At 35.4% G+C, this 19,259-nt stretch overlaps 1 pseudogene; it reads left to right on the top strand.

The window, feature by feature from the left end:
* Nucleotides 1–16,079: 16,079 nt before the first annotated feature.
* Nucleotides 16,080–17,488, top strand: LOC129024752 (double-stranded RNA-binding protein Staufen homolog 2-like; annotated as a pseudogene).
* Nucleotides 17,489–19,259: the final 1,771 nt, after the last annotated feature.

The following is a 19,259-nucleotide window of genomic DNA, read 5'->3' as shown; positions in this document are numbered from 1 at the left end:
ATTGCCTACCTAGACTTCCTGTTGATGGCACAAGAGGTATAATAAGGCAACAACCAATACAATATGTCAAAATTAAGCCAGTATAGAAGAATAAAAAGTTTTTAAAAATTATTAATCCTCTTGTTGAGCATGGATTTAGTATAAGTATTTCTTTATTTTTAACACCTTCATTGGGCACTTTGATGCACTATTAAATGTCTGGAAGTTGTCTTAGCCTTAAAGGTCAGCATATTCACTAGTTAGTGGCATTTGGTTCTTTTACTACTATTGTTTTATTGAAGTCATATGAATCACTCTAATATCAGCTTGTATGCGGGTAATCATTGACAAAATGATACTCAATGATATACAATTTTGTAAAAGCAAATATGTTTAGCATTTCTCATATGAATTTTCCACCATTACGTACATTTGTTCTTAGTTAAATCAAGTCTATGAATGTCAGTTCTCTGAGAAAGCACAGCATGAATTTTCTCATTTCTTACTACTATGTTCATTTGGTAAATTTGATAAATATAAGCAACTTTATTTGATTCCTATTACAATTAATTTAGCAATAATGTTGAACTATGATATTGTGCCTTTGTGCATGATTTCATGACAATTTTAAGGAATTCAGGTCCTGTATATAATAATTGTTTTTAGCATTACACCTAATTTCTGTGTAATCATGGTCATTACTTGCATCCTTCTATTAAATAACATGTAAATATTAACCATGTGGGTAATAGAAATGAGATTAAAGCACAATTATTTGTTTATTATTAGATGTAGAAGATATATCTTTAATTAGGAAGTCCCTGGATATCTACTGATTATGATAGTTACTTTAATCTATATTAAGAGCGACTAAATGACAACTGCTATAATTGTTCCAAATACATTATAGGAAAGTATTGATGGCCTTTATACATTATAGGAAAGTATTATGAACCCTATTGTATTAGTACATTCTCACACGCTATACAGAAATATCCAAGACTGGATAATTTACAAGAAAAGAAGTTTAATTTGTTCACAGTTCTGCAGGATGTACAGGTAGCATGGTGGCATCTGCTTCTGGGGAGGCCTCAGAGAGATTTCAATCATGGTGAAAGGCAAAGAAGAAGCAGGCACCTCACATTGCTGAAGAAGGAGGAAGAGGTGCTACACACTTTTAAATAGCCAGATCTTGTGATAAATCACTCACTCACTATCACAAGAACAGCACCAAGGAGATGGTGCTAAACCCATTCATGAAGGACCATACCCATGATCCAGTCACCTCTCACCAGGTCCCACCTTCAACACTAGAGATAATAATGCTACATGAGATTTAGGCAGGGATGTAAATCCAAACAATATCACCTATACTACCTTAAACAGATTTCACTATGGTTCTTTTCTATATCCATGTAAATAATTTCATAAGTTGCAACCTACTTTATTTTTTATTTTGACAATTTAAAAAATTCAGATAAGACTTCTAACACTTTAAGTATTTCATGTTCAAATAAGTTTTCCTTGTAATCAACTGCATTTTGATGATGAAAATTCAACTCCTCTCAGCAGCAAATCCTCACTACCAATTATGTTTTGGTTGGGTTTTTATAATATTTTCGAAGAATATAAGTATATTTAGTATTTAAAAGCAAATCTAATCTTATATTTGTCTAAATATTATTTATAAGTCAATTTTCTAAGCCCTCATGCTCAGCATCAAGATTTAAAAAAACTCAGATTTTTTTTTGCTATCGAAATTTATTATCAAATTAAAATCTTTTCAAAGTAGGGCTTACCTTTAATTTTCCAAAGTGTTCTTTTAAAAACACAGGATTTTTAAACAAAAGGAAAAAAAAAGTATGTGTTTGGCATTTTATAAAACTCAGGTATATTCCTTTGTTTTAATACTGCTATAAAGAACTGCCCAAGACTGGGAAATTTATAAAGGAAAGTGGTTTAATTGACTCACAGTTCAGCATGGCTGGGGAGGCGTCAGGAAACTTACAATCATGGTGGAGGGGGAGGCAAGGCACTTTCTTAACAAGGTGGCAGGAAGGAGAAGAGTGAGGAGCGAAGGGGGAAGAGCCCCTTTTACAACCGTCAGATCTTGTGAGAACTCACTCACTATCCTGAGAACAGCAAGGGGAAAAGTGCCTCCATGATCAACTACCTCCACCCGGTCTCTCCCTTGACACATGGGAATTATGGGGATTATAATTCAAGATGAGTTATGAATGGGAAAACAATGCCTAACCGTATCATCAGTCTACTTTGAAAATAGCTGAGGCAGAGTGTTTCCCTCCATATTAAGTGACTTTAGCTTAACAATCCTCAATATTTTGGAAAGAAACATTTTAATTTATTTAACTCTCCTCTTTGAAAATTTATTTTCAGAAAGTTTTACATATTAAAAGTCAAGTTGTTAGCTTTGGATAGATTTGGGTTACGGATTTTAAGATAAGCAGCTTGGCAAAGGGGAGAAAATATCTTCGAGATCTTGAGTCAAAATATCATTTGGACAGAATTTCCATCTCTGAACCAAAATATAAACAGTAATGTTTTGATTTTTTTAATGTTTTAGAGCAATTAATTGTTTCCTTTTTTTCTATTGAAAGGCAATGTGCTTCACTAAGAAGTTTGCTTACACATTGTATTAGTTTTAGATTGCTGTTCTAACAAATTGCCACAAACTCAGTGATTTCAAACAAAATTAGTTTATTATCTTAGTGTTATGGGTGTCAGATGTTCAAAATGAGTGGCCCTGGGCTAAAATCAAAGAGTTGGCAGAGTTGCATTCTTTTCTGGAGGCTTCAGAAGGAAAACATTTCCTTGCTTTGTCTAGCTACTAAAGGCTTCCCACGTTCCTTGGCTCATGGCCCCTTTCTCCATCTTCAAAGCCAGCAAGTGAAAGTTGAGCCTTCACATTGTATTACTCTGTCCATTGTAGCATTGCCTTTTCTGACTTTGACTCTATTACCTATATCTTTTGCATATTTTTTAGTGTTTAAAAATTTCACATATAAGTAGAATAAAAGTTATTTTAAAGTGTATGCATTAGTGTTTGTTAGTATTTTCACTGTATTTTTCCATCTTACACTTTTGAAAACCCTTGTGATTATATTAGGTCCACCTGGATAATATAGGATAATCACTGAACGGGATAAAATATAAATTCTTTCAACTTTCAAAAAGTTTTAGCTGACACACTCTCATAGGAACAATTCAGATTAGAAAGAAAAACAAAGCAGATGTTTATTGACATGTGCTGTACCCATTATGTGGGATAGACCTCAAATCAAAAGTATCTGTTTTAAGGCGGTGGCTTACAGGGATTGCTTAACTGTATTTTAACAAAGAGCAATACATTTTACTATCATTACAAAACAAAAAAGAGAGCAATTCCAGTCCTTTTAAAAGACAGGAAAATGTGAGAAAGTAAAATCTGTCCCCAATATTTTGGAAAGAAACATTTTAATTTATTTAACTCTCCTCTTCGAAAATTTACTTTCAGAAAGTTTTACATATTAAAAGTCAAGTTGTTAGCTTTGGATAGATTTGGGTTACAGATTTTAAGATAAGCAACTTGGCAAAGGGGAGAAAAACATAAGTTGGAACAAGTAGACATAAACAAATTTAAGCAAACTGTTCCATATCTTATTGCATCAGTCTCTTAGTCCTGACAAGAGTCAATTTAGTTGAACAGTGGCTTCTCATGAAAAGAGGTGGTATTTTAGTTTTCAGCAAAGTTTAGTCTCTACATGGTATCGGCAAAAAGATATTTTATGAGGCATTTCTTTGGAAACCATAGAGAAAAGTTAATGTATGGAGCAGTCTACAAACTAGTCTGAGGCTAGAGGACGGTCATTTGAGAATATTTTAGATTTGAGCTCAGACTATTTTCAATTGTAGTCGGTAGGCAGTGGTACTCTGACAGATTTTCCTGGATTGTAGTTTGAATAAAGTGTTCCAGTGAACTTTCTGTCCATAAATTGTTGTGGTGATTTCTCCAAAATTTATATCAAATTGTCTAGCTTTAGGGTTTCAGGGAGAGTGCAGTTTTAATTTCTAGTGATTTCAAGTCAAAGGGGTGGAAGAACAATTGAAAATATTAATCTAGAGAGTCATAGAAAGATATTGGAGGAATCTAAAAATTCAGGATTCTGTGCAGGTTTAAAAAAAGTCTTAAAAAGAAATAAGGAAGGCTAGAATCTAATAACAGGTACTCTGCAGCTATTTTTCTGAAACATACTTTTTCTCTCTCCAGTTCCTCATTTCTACCAAAGGTAATCACAGTAAGTCTGATTTATTTACAAAGTATGTTTTAGTCTCATATTTGGCCTAATTGTTTGCATAAAAGTCAGAAATAAGAGTGATTGACCGGATACACTCTTTTTAAGTTGGCTTGGCTGGAACTTCTTGTAAAGAATTTCAGATTAGACTTTTAAACGCCTCTTTAGGATAGGACACCAAGCCGCAGACTCACCATCAGATTTTATCAGTATTACCTGAGTGAATTCTTCTTAAAGTCCCCCAAATATTATGATGTTCATGGGTCTGTCAGAAAGTGATATTCTGTACTCACCACAAGGCTACAAACCCTGTAAGAGAACCATGTAGACAAGGTACCAAGTCAGTTTTCCCAAGTATTTTATTGGCTCCTGAAAGTTAACATTAGCTCTTTAAGGCAATCTAGTCAGATCTCCAAATGTGAAATCCCAGTCAGAGCTTTGACATTATCACCTGTGTTTCCAATTGTCTTGCTACAATAGGAGCAGATTTTTATTGAACTTATGTAAATAATTATGTTGCCAATAAAACAAGAATACTCACAAGTAATTTTAGAATTCTGCAAAGATTAGGTAGAGAGAAAGGTAAACAAATGTCCTATTTTTGCTTACAAATGTATAATTTATGATATTATTAAAAAGGTATAGATAGTTTAAGAGAAAAAAAGAAAGTCTTCTTAACTCTTGGAAACAAAAGCTAAAAAGAATCAGCAATATTTCAAATGAAAAGTTATAAAAATATTTCAGTCCTTCATCAGTGGGTTCCATGTAATTAATGTATTTTTTTTACTTGCTATTAGGTTAGTAATTTTATGAGGCCAATTTTTTTTTTAATTAGAGTTTTGGAAACTTTTACCCAGTCCAATGACACAATCTCAATGTTTTCAGAAAACTGTGTTTGTCACATTTCTTTCATCATTTCCAAAAATGTTCTTAAAGACATAACACAAAGGTCAGGCATGGTGGCTCACACCTGTAATCTCAAAATTTTGGGAGGCTGAGGCCGTAGGATCACTTGAGGCCAGGAGTTTGAGACCAGCTTAGGCAAAATAGTGTAACTCTGTTTCAAAAATAAATAAGAAAATACATAAATAAATAAATATAAGTAAAATAGTGAGGTGTGGTGGCACACACCTGTAGTTCTAGCTGCTCATAAGGCTGAGGCAGGAGGACCTTCGAATCTAAGAGGCTGAGGCTACAGTAAGGTATGATTAAAATACCGCACTCAAGCCTAGGCAACAGAGCAAAATCCTTTCTAGAAAAAAAAAAAAAAAAAAAAAAAAAAAAAAAGACATTACACTGAAGGATTTCCAGAGTTTTCAGAAAAAATAGCATCAAAATAAAGCAATTAAGTGTAGAAAACAAGATTTAAATTACTATGGTTAAGAACACAATTGATAAGGAAATTAGGTTATTTTCTGTGGACTAAAACAATCTAAAATAATGGCTCGAAATATGACCGATAACATATATCATGACATATCAGAAACACATAATAACATCTACACAAATATAACTCAAAGAAGGTTAAACATCATTTCTTATTTGACAATGCTTCCCATATAATTTATTGTATCCAATAAGTCTACTTATTATCTCTTTTTTTTAGATGTTATAAGGGGCCCTCTGAAGCATCCCAAAGTTAGCTTAAGGTCAAAATGACTTAATTGTAGAATTTAAAATTTGATTTTGGAAAGCCTGCCAAATATGTCAAATATTTAAAAACTCAATCAAAACAGGATTACAGGTCACTATAAAACAATAATTGTAATTAATTTAGCCAAGATAATAATGAAAAAATTTCAAAAAGCAAATCCTGTACTCTTTGATAGGAGACTCAGTTTTCCAAAAAATCAAAAGACCTAAAAAAGATAGCATGAGGCACACAGAATTTGTTTCTCTTTCCCCTCTTTTTAAAATTTTTGCTGTTTACTCAGTAAGTGGAGAAAAAATATTTTACTATCTCATCAATATCACATAAAAATCTTGTTTAAATTTTAGTTGTGCTGGTGATGTTAAGGCTCATTTTTAAAAACTCTTATACTAAATGTATTTACTCAGTTTGATCATGCATAATTTTTAAAATCAGTTTTACCTTTTAAAACCACTTTTTAACTTTTTATCCATTCAATTTTAGCATTATAAAATTATTTTATTATGAAACAATTTTAAGTAACATCCAAAGTAGACAAAATTACTTCTCTTTCAACAAAAGCCACATCCTCATATCTTATCCTATTTTTCTTATACATTATGCATAAAGAATCATTTTTGTTACAGGTAGTGTGATAGTTAATATTGAGTGTCAACTTGACGGGATTGAAGGATGCAAAGTATTGTTCTTGCGTGTGTCTGTGAAGGTGTTGCCAAAGGAAATTAACATTTGAGTCAGTTGACTGGGAGAGGCAGACCCATCCTCCAACTGGATGGGCAACATCTAATCAGCTATCAGCGTGGCTAGAATAAAGCAGGCAGAAGATGGAAGTGCAGGTTTGCTGAGTCTTCCAGCCTTCATCTTTCTCCCGTGCTGGATGCTTCCTGCCCTAGAACATTAGACTCAAAGTTCTTCAGCTTTTAGACTCTTGGACTTATACCAGTGGTTTGCCAGAGGCTCTCGGGCCTTTGGCCACTGATTGAAGGCTGCACTGTCAGCTTCCCTACTTTCAAGGTTTTAGGAATTGGACTGATCAACTACTGGCTTCCTTGCTCAACTTAGGGACAACCTACCATGAGACTTTACCTTGTGATCATGTGAGTCAAATCTCCTTAATAAATGGCCTTTCATACATACATATATCCTATTAGTTCTGTCCCTCTAGAGAACCCCTCGAATATCAGCTATTAATTTTAATTATATCGGTTGATGATAATTTTAAATCTTAGTAGCCCTTATTTTCAGTGAAAAACCTAACAAGTAAGCAATTTGGTTATGTACCATTTCATGAATACATATCTCAGAGTTTGTAAAAACATAGGCAATTTATAGATGAATTTTTAATGTGGAGCAGGCCATATTTGCTAACAAACTCAAATATCTTTTGTTTTTTTTCTGAAATAAGAAGCCAAATGCATACAAACTTTCTTTTCTTCAACTTTTATTTTAAGTTCCGTGTACATGTGCAGGACGTGCAGGTTTCTTCCACAGGTAAATGTGTGCCATTGTAGTTTGCTGCACAGATCAACCCATCACCTAGGTATTAAGTCCAGAATTTTTTTTTTTTTTTTTTTTTTGAGACGGAGTCTCGCCCTGTCGCCCAGGCTGGAGTGCAGTGGGGCAATCTCAGCTCACTGCAAGCTCTGCCTCCCCGGTTCAACCATTCTCCTGCCTCAGCCTCCTGAGTAGCTGGGACTACAGGCGCCCGCCACCATGACCGGCTTTTTTTTTTTTTTTGTATTTTTAGTAGAGATGGGGCTTCACCATGTTAGCCAGGATGGTCTCTATCTCCTGACCTCGTGAACTGCCCGCCTCGGCCTCCCAAAGTGCTGAAATTACAGGCATGAGCCACTGCGCCCGGCCAAGCCCAGAATTTATTAGCTATTCTTCCTGATGCTCTCCCTCCCCCATACCCGCCCACCCCAACAGCCCCCAGTGTGTGTTGTTTTCCATGAATCCATGTGTTATCATCATTCAGCTCCCATGTATAAGTGAGAACATGTGGTGTTTGGTTTTCTGTTCCTGTGTTAGTTTGCTGAGGATAATGGCTTCCAGCTTCATCCATGACCCTCTAAAGGACATGATCTCATTTATTTTTATGGCTGCACAGTATTTCATGGTGTATATGTATCAGATTTTCTTTATCCAGTCTATTGTTGATGGGCATTGGCTTGATTTCATGTTTTTGCTATTGTAAACAGTGCTGCAATTAGCATATACAAACACATATAAACTTAAACTCGTATTTAGTACCTAATGTTTTAGCATTATTTCTTATTTGGAATATCTAGACCACTAGATATTCAATGGATACTTATCATTTAGTTTAGCTTCGGAAAAACTCTAAGGTGTAGTTACTAAAAATATTTGAAAAACCTAAGTAAGTATATTGTAAACATAATTATTATTAAAAAGTTTATGTGTACTCTTTAATCCCATTTACATTTATTTATTACTTACAATTAGGTTTTAAAAATTGCATAAAATGTTAGACAAATCTAGTCATCATCTGAAGTTAAATTTTTTATTAAAGTTACATACATGTATATTTTGCTGGTAACACAAAAAACATAACTGTCTATCAAACCAACAAAATTAGACTAGTCTTACTTACCAAATGATTTACTCAAGTTATGTGAACTTGAAAAATATTTGGGATTATTTATTTAAACTATGAAATATAGTGTATCTGTAACTTAATTTGTACCATGTAAAAACATACAAACACATATATAGACATATACATACAGGTAAATACAACATATAGCACACATATGTAAAAGCCAAAAAGATCAAGGATATTTATTAATGTTAAAGAGAATAGAACTTTAGACTTGAAAGAGACTTGTCTAATCACAACTTGTGGGACTTCATAAAGAAAATAGGGGTATCCAATAAAAGGGGCTCACTGGTGCCAATTTTTGTTCTTTAAGAGGCCCCAGGGTCATTAGGAGTCTCTTCCAGGTGCTTCATGTGTTATCAAATGTTATAAAAGGAAAAATAGACAAAAGTGAATGGAGGAACAAATCTTAGAGGAGCCAGTTTGAAGAGGTATTAGATTTCTCAAAGGCTAACAAGGTTTTCTTTTAGGATTTAAAAAAATTTAATAGCTTTGGGGTACAAGTCATTTTTGGTTACATGGATGAATTATATAGTGGTGAATTCTGAGATTTTAGTGCATCTGTCATAAATCTCAGAATTCATCACTGTATAATGTGCTTTACCCAATATATAGTTTTTTATTCCACACCCCGTCCCATTCTCCCCCTTCTGAGTTTTACATAGTTCTCGGCAAAAAATATGCCAACAAGAAGAGAAGCAGACGGAGCACATATAGTTAGCAGGGATTTAAGAAGAAAGGAATTCAGTCGACTGAATTGCTTTTACAAAGAGAACAAAGCGCCCCACTCACGCTGTGTGTGTGTGTGTGTATGTGTGTGTGTGTGTATGCCTATTTTTAAAAAACCTAGAAAGTAAGTAATTTTGAACTGTTTTATATAAGTATTTGTAGATTAAAATAATTTCATAATTTCTTGGAAGAATATATTTTCCATTAGTATATGTATGTATATACATTAATATGTGTATGTACTAACATACACATATGCCTATTTGTTCACTCTCTTCTGATGTCTCAGGGGCCCTACATAATCTCCCAAAGTTAGCCTGTGGTCAAAAATAGTTATTTTTCATTTTGACATTTGATTTCTGAATGCTTGTCAAATACAACAAAGGTTTAAAACACTTAGTTAAAATATGATAATAATAATAACCATTTATTTTGCCAAAGTAATAATTGAAAGGATTTTAAAAGCAAAAGCTTTACTCTTTCATAGAGAGGAGACTCAGTTTTTCATACAATAAAAGATCTAATAAAGGCAACATAAGAGAGAATTTCTCCTCTCCCCTTTTTTTCTTATAGTTTAAATGTAAAAAAAAAATTTTTGCTATCTCTTATTATTATTACATGAAATTCTTGTTCAAATGGAAAAACTAAATTTTACTTCCTCATTAGTGTGTTATCAATATTAAAGCTAATTTTAATAAAACCTTATAAACAAATCTATTACATCTGTTACCTTTTGACCACAAAATACATTCATAAACCTTTTATAACCTCTTATAAAATATTTTCTATTCATTTTTCTTTCCCAAACTTTTTGTATCCATTTAGCTTTACCTACATAATCTTTTCTTCATTTTGAAACAATCTTTAAATAACTTCTTTTTTTAAAATTTTATTACTATTCTCATACTTTAAGTTTTAGGGTACGTGTGCACAATATGCAGGTTTGTTACATATGTATACATGTGCCATGTTAGTGTGCTGCACCCATTAACTCGTCATTTAGCATTAGGTATATCTCCTAATGTTATCCCTCCCCCCTCCCCCCACCCCACAACAGTCCCTGGTGTGTGATGTTCCCCTTCCTGTGTCCATGTGTTCTCATTGTTCAATTCCCACCTATGAGTGAGAACATGCGGTGCTTGTTTTTTTGTCCTTGCGATAGTTTGCTGAGAATGATGGTTTCCAGCTTCATCCATGTCCCTACAAAGGACATGAACTCATCATTTTTATGGCTGCATAGTATTCCATGGTGTATATGTGCCATATTTTCTTAATCCAGTCTATCATTGTTGGACATTGGGGTTGGTTCCAAGTCTTTGCTATTGTGAACAGTGCCGCAATAAACATATGTGTGCATGTGTCTTTATAGGATTCATTTATTTTATTTTAGGTCAGCTGATTAGCGAACTCAATTCTATGTGCAACTTAATTTTTCTTTTGCCATCTAATCTAAAATATTCACAGTTTGCTGGAATTAGCATGTGGATATCTTTAGAAGGCCATTATTCTACCTATCACAAACCCCTTTTAGCTATGTTATCTTTACGATGTCACAAAAACTGTGATGCTTCAGTTGTTTTTATCTGTAAAATGGAGGCAATAATTCTTGTTCTGGGCAGGTGCAGTGGCTCATGCTTGTAATCCCAGCACTTTGGGAGGCCGAGGTGAGTGGATCACCTGAGGTCAGGAGTTCGAGACCAGCCTGGCCAACATGGTGAAACCCCATCTCTACTAAAAATACAAAATTTAGCCAAGCGTGGTTGTGTGTGCCTGTAGTCCCAGCTACTCAGGAGGCTGAGGCAGGAGAATCTGTTGAACCCAGGAGGTGGAGGTTGCAGTAAGCTGAGATCATGCCATTGCACTCCAGCCTGGACCACAGAGGGAGACTCCGTCTCAAAAAGTTCTTGACTAGGCACCATGGCTCATCCCTGTAATCCCAATACATTGGGAGGCCAAGGCAGGTGGATCATGAGGTCAGGAGATTGAAACTATCTTGGCTAACACGGTGAAACTCTGTCTCTACTAAAATTAGCCGGCATGGTAGCAGGCACATGTAGTCCCAGCTACTCAGGAGGTTGAGGCAGGAGAATGGTGTGAACCCAGGAGGTGGAGCTGGCAGTGAGCCGAGACCATGCCATTGCACTCCAGCCTGGGTGACAGAGTGAGACTCCGTCCCAAAAAAAAAAAAAAATTGTTCATGTTCTATCTACTACAATGGGTATAATGATTGTTATTTTGCTTTGTACTATATAAATAAGTATATTATCAGGGCTCAGGCACCATGCCTTAAAGTATGGTACATTGGCATGCTAAGTATTTTTGAGTTGAAGGAGATAGCAGTGACTCAGAAGCTAGAAAGTCTCTCTGACCTTATCCCACCTTCCTGTCTCCCACCTCTAATTCTCCCCAAACAGAAACCATGAAACTTAGGAAAATTGCCCTCTGAACATATGTCATAAGATCCTCATGTGATAGTTGTCTTGCTGTATATCCAGAGGAATAAATGCTAAACAGAGAGGCCAAGAAGAAACTGAACAAATAGGCCTTGCTGGGTTTCCTCCTCAGTTTATTACCATTAGATTATACCTTTTGTGTCCAATCATTTGTCTCCACAACTATCTACTTCTTTCCTCAGACTTAGCATGAAATCACACTTTTTCCTAGGTCTTTGGCTTTTCATTTCTGAAGGCTCCCATGTCATGTAATGAATTTGTTTTGTTTTCCATTGTTAATCTGTCTTTTGTTATATATCAGCTATAAACCTGATAATGGTTATGGCAATGGGAAAGGAAGATAAAGCACCTTTTCGTCTCTACAATATGAATGCTAGGTGTTGACTATACATAATCTTTTTAGTAAAATGTTATTATAATACAAATACAGAGGTACTTGAAATTGCACACTTGTTATAACAGGTCCAATGTGATTCTCAACAGGTTCGGAAAACTAAACTGGCATTCCACTTTGCAAAAAAATGGAATAGATTATATATATATTTATATGTTATATATATTTATGGGTTATATATATTTACATATAAATATATATGTAAAAAAACCTTGTGTGAAGCTAATTGCATTTATTACAGGCTTATAAATAAGTAATTAAATTTAAGTCCCTATTCAATGATGTTTTATACTTATCTTCATATTCAACCATGGAGTGTGAAAAGTCAGACTATTCAAAAAACATGTCAGTATTCATAAAATTGAATCTTACACCTTATCTCAAATTTGCTCATTTCCTCACATTAGTTTGTATTAATAGGGACTACAATGTAATAGAAATCTGTGATTGCTTTTGATTTTAAGATGAGACCATCTCCATATTTCCTGAAGCAAAATTGTCATGTTCAGAGGTTTAAGGTGAGTCCTAGTTGACCAGCTGAAACTCTTCAATTCTTATTATTGATACACTGTAGCATAAAATTGTATTTTTCATTACTGAACGTTTTCTTCTGTTCACTGGAAACAAATAAATTTACATCGAATGTCACCAGATTTCAATTTTGAAACATTAATTTAATTTCATTCTATACTTTCTTATCATCCTATGAAAGTTATTCATTATTAGCTTAAATTGCATATACATAATATCATCTGCTATTTGGGATTATATGATGGAATATTTTTAAATAGGCTTTAATAAAATAAATAGTGAAATAGAGAAAATATATTTGTGTGTGAATACATGCTTACATATTTATGGTTCATGCATGTGTGTATGTTTGCACATTTGAGTGTGGGGTTACACAGTAAAAAATCAGTAAATCTAGAAGATGAGAAATGACAAAGAGAGTAAACATTAGAAAATATTAAACAATATTAATCATAACTCCCAAGTGGTAGAAATAATTCTGTTCAAATTTTATCTTATAAACTCAGGGCAGAGAGCTATTTTTTACTGATTCTCTCTTATTTTACTTAACACTGAGATAATATACTTTTTCATGACTTCTGACTTGGAAATCTCCATTCAATGACATTTATTAGATGCCTATTTATGCCACAGTACATGAGAGAGGCAGAGAACCTCTCTGTGACTCCTCTTTCCACTGCAGAATTTGAGCAGTCCAGGCTGAGGGAAAGCATTTTGCTTCTCCCAAGCCCTGGAGGTAACTTGTGAAGATGCTTGGAGACACTGAGAGGAAAATACCATATAAAGCAACTACACAACTGAAACTACAAAGCAAGCAGCTAACAACTTCAGGATACGGTCAAAACCTAACATATCAATATTAACATCGAATGTAAATGATTGAAGTGCTCCATTTAAAAGACACACAGTTGCAAGTTGGATTTTTAAAAAGACACATCCACCTAATGTCTTCAAGAGACCCATCCTGCACATAAATGACACCCATGGGCTCAAAGTAAAGCGCTGGAGAAAGATCTATCATGTGAATAGAACACATAAAAGGGCAGGGGTCACTACTCTTATATCAGATAAAACAGACTTTAAACTAACAACAGTAAAAAAAGACAAAAGAACATCATTATATAATTACATGGGGTTTAAATAAACAAAAAGACTTAACTATCCTAAATATATAAGCATCTAAGATTTGAGCACCCAGATTCATAAGACAAGTACTTCTAGACCTATGAAAACACTTAGACACACAATAACAAGTGGGGGATGTCAACACCTCACTGACAGCAGTAGACAGATTTTCTAGGCAGAAAACTAAGAAGAAATTTTGGACTTAAACCCAACACTTGACCAATTGGACCTGATAGACATCTACAGAATACTTTGCCCATCAACGAGAGGATGTACATTCTTCTCATCTGCACATGAAACATACTCCAAGATCAACCATACGCTTGGTCACAAACCAAGTTTATGACCCCCACTCTGTAGGAAGGTCAGGCAACCATCAGAGGATGGTTTGGCAGTTGTCACATTGCCTCTCTAAAATGGTAATTGATTGCAGCTGACACCAGGAAGAGGCAGTTTCCCAACAGATAAATACACTTGAAATCGGTAATTGACAGCTTCCAATAAGATCTCAGGAATTGGGTGAATGAGCTCAATATGTGCATTAAGAGACAAAATGGTGCAGTACGACCTTCCAGGGGCATACCACTGGAAAAGGGAAGAAAGCCTCGGGTTAGCATGCATACAATTCCAGTAAATACATTGCACATACTCACTTCCCAAGTGCAACCAGGGCACCACATATGCGGGCGGGTCACCGTGAGGGAAGAATGAAAGGAAAGGGGTGCAAGATGCGAGAAGTAGGTCAGCATATAAAATCCAATGTTCAAGGTGAAACAGGGCACTTGACCTCCAAGGGACCCACTTGGGTCTCTTCCAAGTGTACTTCCTTTACTTCCTACTCTAAAGCTTTTTAATAAACTTCTGCCATGCTCTGAAACTTGCCTCAGTCTCTTTTTCTGCCTTGTACCCCTCAGTCAAACTTTTTTCTTCTGAGTAGGCAAGAATTGAGGTTGCTGCAGACCCAAATGAATTTGCCAAGGGTAAGTCACATATTTGCCCCTGCTAGCAAACTGACCAAAATGAGACCCCAAAATACATACAAATAATTAACAAAACAAAAGTTGGTTTTTTGAAAAGATAAACAAGATCAATACACCACTAGCCAGATCAACAAAGAAAAAGAGAGAGAGGATCCAAATAGCACAATCAGAAATGAAACAGGTGATATTACAAATGATCCCACAGAAATGCAAAAGAATCTCAGGGACTATTATGGACACTTGTATGCACAAAAACTAGGAGAAAATCCAGAGAAAATTGATAACTTCCTCAAAACATACAACACCTTAATATTGAATCAGGAAGAAATTGAAATCTTGAACAAACTAATACCAAGTTCTGAAATTGAATCAGAAAAAAAAAGAAAACCTACCTACCAACCAGAAAAAGCCTCGGACTAGAAAGATTCACTGCTGATTTCTACCAGATGTACAAAGAAGAGTTGATACCAATTCTATTGAAACTCTTCTAAAAAGATGAGGATAAGGGACATCTCCCTAACTTATTCTGTGAAGCCAGTATCACCCTGATACTAAAACCTGGCAAAAATACAACAACAAAAAAAAAACTACATGCCAATATCCCTGATGAACATAGATGCAAAAATTCTTAACAAAATACTAGGAAATGTAATTCAGAAGCACATCACAAAGTTGATTCGCCACAATCAAGGAGGCGCCATTCTTGTGATGCTAGATTGGTTTAACATATGCTAATCAATAAATGTGATTCACCACTCAAACAGAACCAAAAGCAAAAAACATATGATCATCTCAATAGATGCAAAAAGAAAAAGCTTTGGAGGCAGGCGGGGCACGCTCCTCGCGCACTAGCTCGCCCGCGTTCCCAAGGCCCCCAGGAATGGCCCTCGCTTGGGGGCCCAGCTCGCCACCGCTAGCCCTGCAGAGCCAGCTGCTGATGGGGCCCCAGCAGCCGCCAGGGGGCGAGAGCGGCGTCGCGAACAATGGCCGCGCTGGGTCGCGGGCCGGCGGGAGGCGTAGTGGAGAGGCTGCCTACCACAAGGACTTTAGCTTACTTTTTAAAGATTGAAGAAAAAAAAAAGAAGAAGACAGAAAAAGAAGAACTCAAAGATACACAAAGTAATTTGACCAAGGCTCAGAAGTTTTTGGAGCCGTGAGGAATACAGCAGTTTGGTCAATATTGTCTTAACATGCTTCAAATAAATCAGCTTCTCTCCAAGATAAAATTGGCAAACCCAAAAGAGAAAACTGCAATGTATCTGGTAAATGAGTTAGCCCGTTTCAATAGAGTCCAACCCCAGTATAAACTTCTGGATTAAAGAGGGCCTGCTCATTCAAAGATGTTCTCAGTGCAACTGAGTCTTGGTGAGCGGACATGGGAATCTGAAGGCTCAACAGGCTGTTGCTAATAAAGCTTTGACTGAATCTACGCTTCCCAAACCGATTTAGAAGCCACCCAAAAGTAATGTTAACAATAACCCAGGCTGTATAACACCAACTGTGGAACTGAATGGGCTTGCTATGAAAAGGGGCAGAGCCTGCCATCTACAGGCCATTAGATCCAAAGCCATTCCCAAATAATAGAGCTAATTACAACTTTCAAGTCATGTATAATCAGAGGTATCATTGCCCAATACCTAAGCTCTTTTATATTCAGCTCATGTAGGAAATAATGAATTTTTGGGGGAAGGAAAGCCAGACACAATGCTGCAGTGAAAGCCCTCCAAGCACTGCAGATTGAACTTATTCCAGAAAGATCGCCTTAGAATGGTGAATCAGGAAAGGATATAGATGATGACAAAGATGCAAATAAGTCTGAGATCAGCTTAGTGTTTAAAATTGCTCTGAACTGAAATAGACCTGTTAGTTCTGAGGTTATTAAAGAAAGTGGACCACCACATATGAAAAGCTTTGTTACTCGAGTGTCAGTAGGAAAGTTCTCTACAGAAGGAGAAGGAAATAGCAAAAAACTCTCCAAGAAGCGTGCTGCAACCACCGTCTTACAGGAGCTTAAAAAACTTCCACCTCTTCCTGTGGTGGAAAAGCCAAAATTATTTTTTAAAAAACGCCCTAAAACAATAGTCAAGGCCAGACCAGAATAGACCAAGGGATGAACCCTATTAGTTGCCTGGCACAAATTCAACAGGCCAAAAAGGAAAAGGAGCCAGATTATGTTTTGCTTTCAGAAAGAGGAATGCCTCGACGTCAAGAATTTGTGATGTATATGAAGGTAGGCAATGAAGCTGCTACAGGAACGGGACCTAATAAAAAGGCCAAAAAAAAAAAAAAAATGCTGCAGAAGCAATGCTATTACAACTTGGTTATAAAGCATCCATTAATCTTCAGGATCAACTTGAGAAGACGGGAAAACAAAGGATGGAGTGGTCCAAAGCCTGGGTTTCCTGAACCAACAAATAATACTCCAAAAGGAATTCTTCATTTGTCTCCTGATGTTTATCAAGAGATGGAAGCCAGCCACCACAAAGTAATCTCTGGCACTACTCTAGGCTATTTGTCACCCAGAGATATGAACCAACCTTCAAGCTCTTTCTTCAGTACGTATCCCACATCAAATAGTTCAGCTACAATGGCCAAGGAACTCCTTATGAATGGAACATCTTCTACAGCTGAAGCCACAGGTTTAAAAGGACGTTTTCCTACTCCCCCTTGTTCTCCAGTACAACCTTCAAAACAACTGGAATATTTAGCAAGGATTTAAGGCTTTCAGGTATGAATTAAAAGCAAGAACAAAAAATAAAACAATTCATTGGCCTCAGATCCTTCATCTCTATCCATCACAAGGTTCATTCTTGCCTGCTAGTGTGGCCTACATGCCACTTACATTTTAAGTTATTTAGGAACACAAAGGACAGACAAAAAAGCCATATGCACATGCCTCATTTTCTCTTATTTTTGTTCTGTCTAGTAATTCTTTTGCTGCCTGTCTCTTCTCCATTTTCCTTCTTATTTTTCTTTTTTCTTTTTAAACATTTTTCATACTCTTCACTGTCTTTCATTTGGTCTTGATTAGGTGCATCTATCTCTTCACTTGGTCTTCCACAAAAAAAAATTCTGCCTTCAGACATTTGGTGTTAGTATTTCACACTCAGTTCTCCCTCTTTTTACATAAGGATTGAGTTTTTTTAACGACGATTTTACTTTTATAGCAGTTTTGAATTTTGCATTCTGTTGCTAGTATTGATTCAGAGACACCATTAAGATACAACATTCTAGAAGTCTGTTACCTTAGGAGTTAATTAAACGTGATATTTGAAGAATAATGAAATGCTTTATAGTTGTTTGAGGCATACCAATGTGTATTTGTTTTACTGGATCATGTTTTGAACTGACTAGGGAGGGTAGCACCTGCCTCACATGGTACCAACAATTCTATTTCACTGGGTAGTCTAAAACTAGCTTATAGTTTAACTTAACTTGTGTATGTGAATTTAGGGATGAAAACTTTTTTGTCTCCTTTTGGGAAAAAAAACCCCACAAAAATCAACACTCCTTTATGGATACATCAGAGCTTTTAAAAGAATTGTTAACTCTAGGAAGGGGAAATATCTGTGTCCTGATTTCTTAGCTGCCTTGAAAATAATGTACCGAACTGTAACCACTAACTTGACTGGATGAATTGCAGTTTGCTTGTGTGTAGAGAGTGTATTGCTTCCTCAGATTTCACTGTTTTCATCTCCTTTTCCATCTTAGTCTTTATTCCTTAAGACCAAAAACTGTAATATCCTTTACAAATGCTCTAGAAGATCTGTATTGTGTAGAATGATCATGTATTTATAAAAATTTTACAAGTTTAGATTATAAAATGAAAAAGAAGATCATGTGTTTTGTGGGTATTTTTTATGTTTGGATAATTTTTTTCCCTTCACTGAACCCTTCTGATTCTTTCAAACTATTACCAGATAGTGTTTTTAGTGTCTTTAATTGGACTATTAATATGAATTTAAAGAAGCTGTTACCAATTATTGGCTCTGTCATCTGAAATTTAACCACTTAATTTAAAGTTATAATTTTAGAATTTGTTTCTGTTGTTTTACCTTAAGAAACACACTAAATCACTGTAAAAAAGAAAAGCTTTGGATAAACATTTATTCATAATAAATATCAGCAACAGACTAGGCATTGAAGAAACATGTTTCAAAATAATAAGAGTTGTCTATGACAAATCCACAGCCAAAATTATACTGAATGGTAAAAAGCTGGAAACATTCCCCTTGAGAACTGGAAAAAGACTTGGATGCCCACTTTCACCATGCCAATTCAACATAGTGCAGGAAGTCCTACCCAGAGAAATCAGGCAAGAGAAAAAAATAAAAGGCATCCAAATAGAAAAAGAAAAAGTTAAACTGTCTCTCTCCTCAGATGATATGATTCTTTACCTAGTAAACACTAAAGACTCCATCAAACAGCTCCTGGAACTCATAAATGACTTCAGTAAAATTTCTGTATGCAAAATCAATCTGCAAAACTCAGTAGCATTTCTATAT

Source organism: Pongo pygmaeus, chromosome X (assembly GCF_028885625.2).
Source record: "Pongo pygmaeus isolate AG05252 chromosome X, NHGRI_mPonPyg2-v2.0_pri, whole genome shotgun sequence".
NCBI lineage: Eukaryota > Metazoa > Chordata > Mammalia > Primates > Hominidae > Pongo > Pongo pygmaeus.
This window is presented reverse-complemented; position numbering and strand designations above follow the sequence as displayed.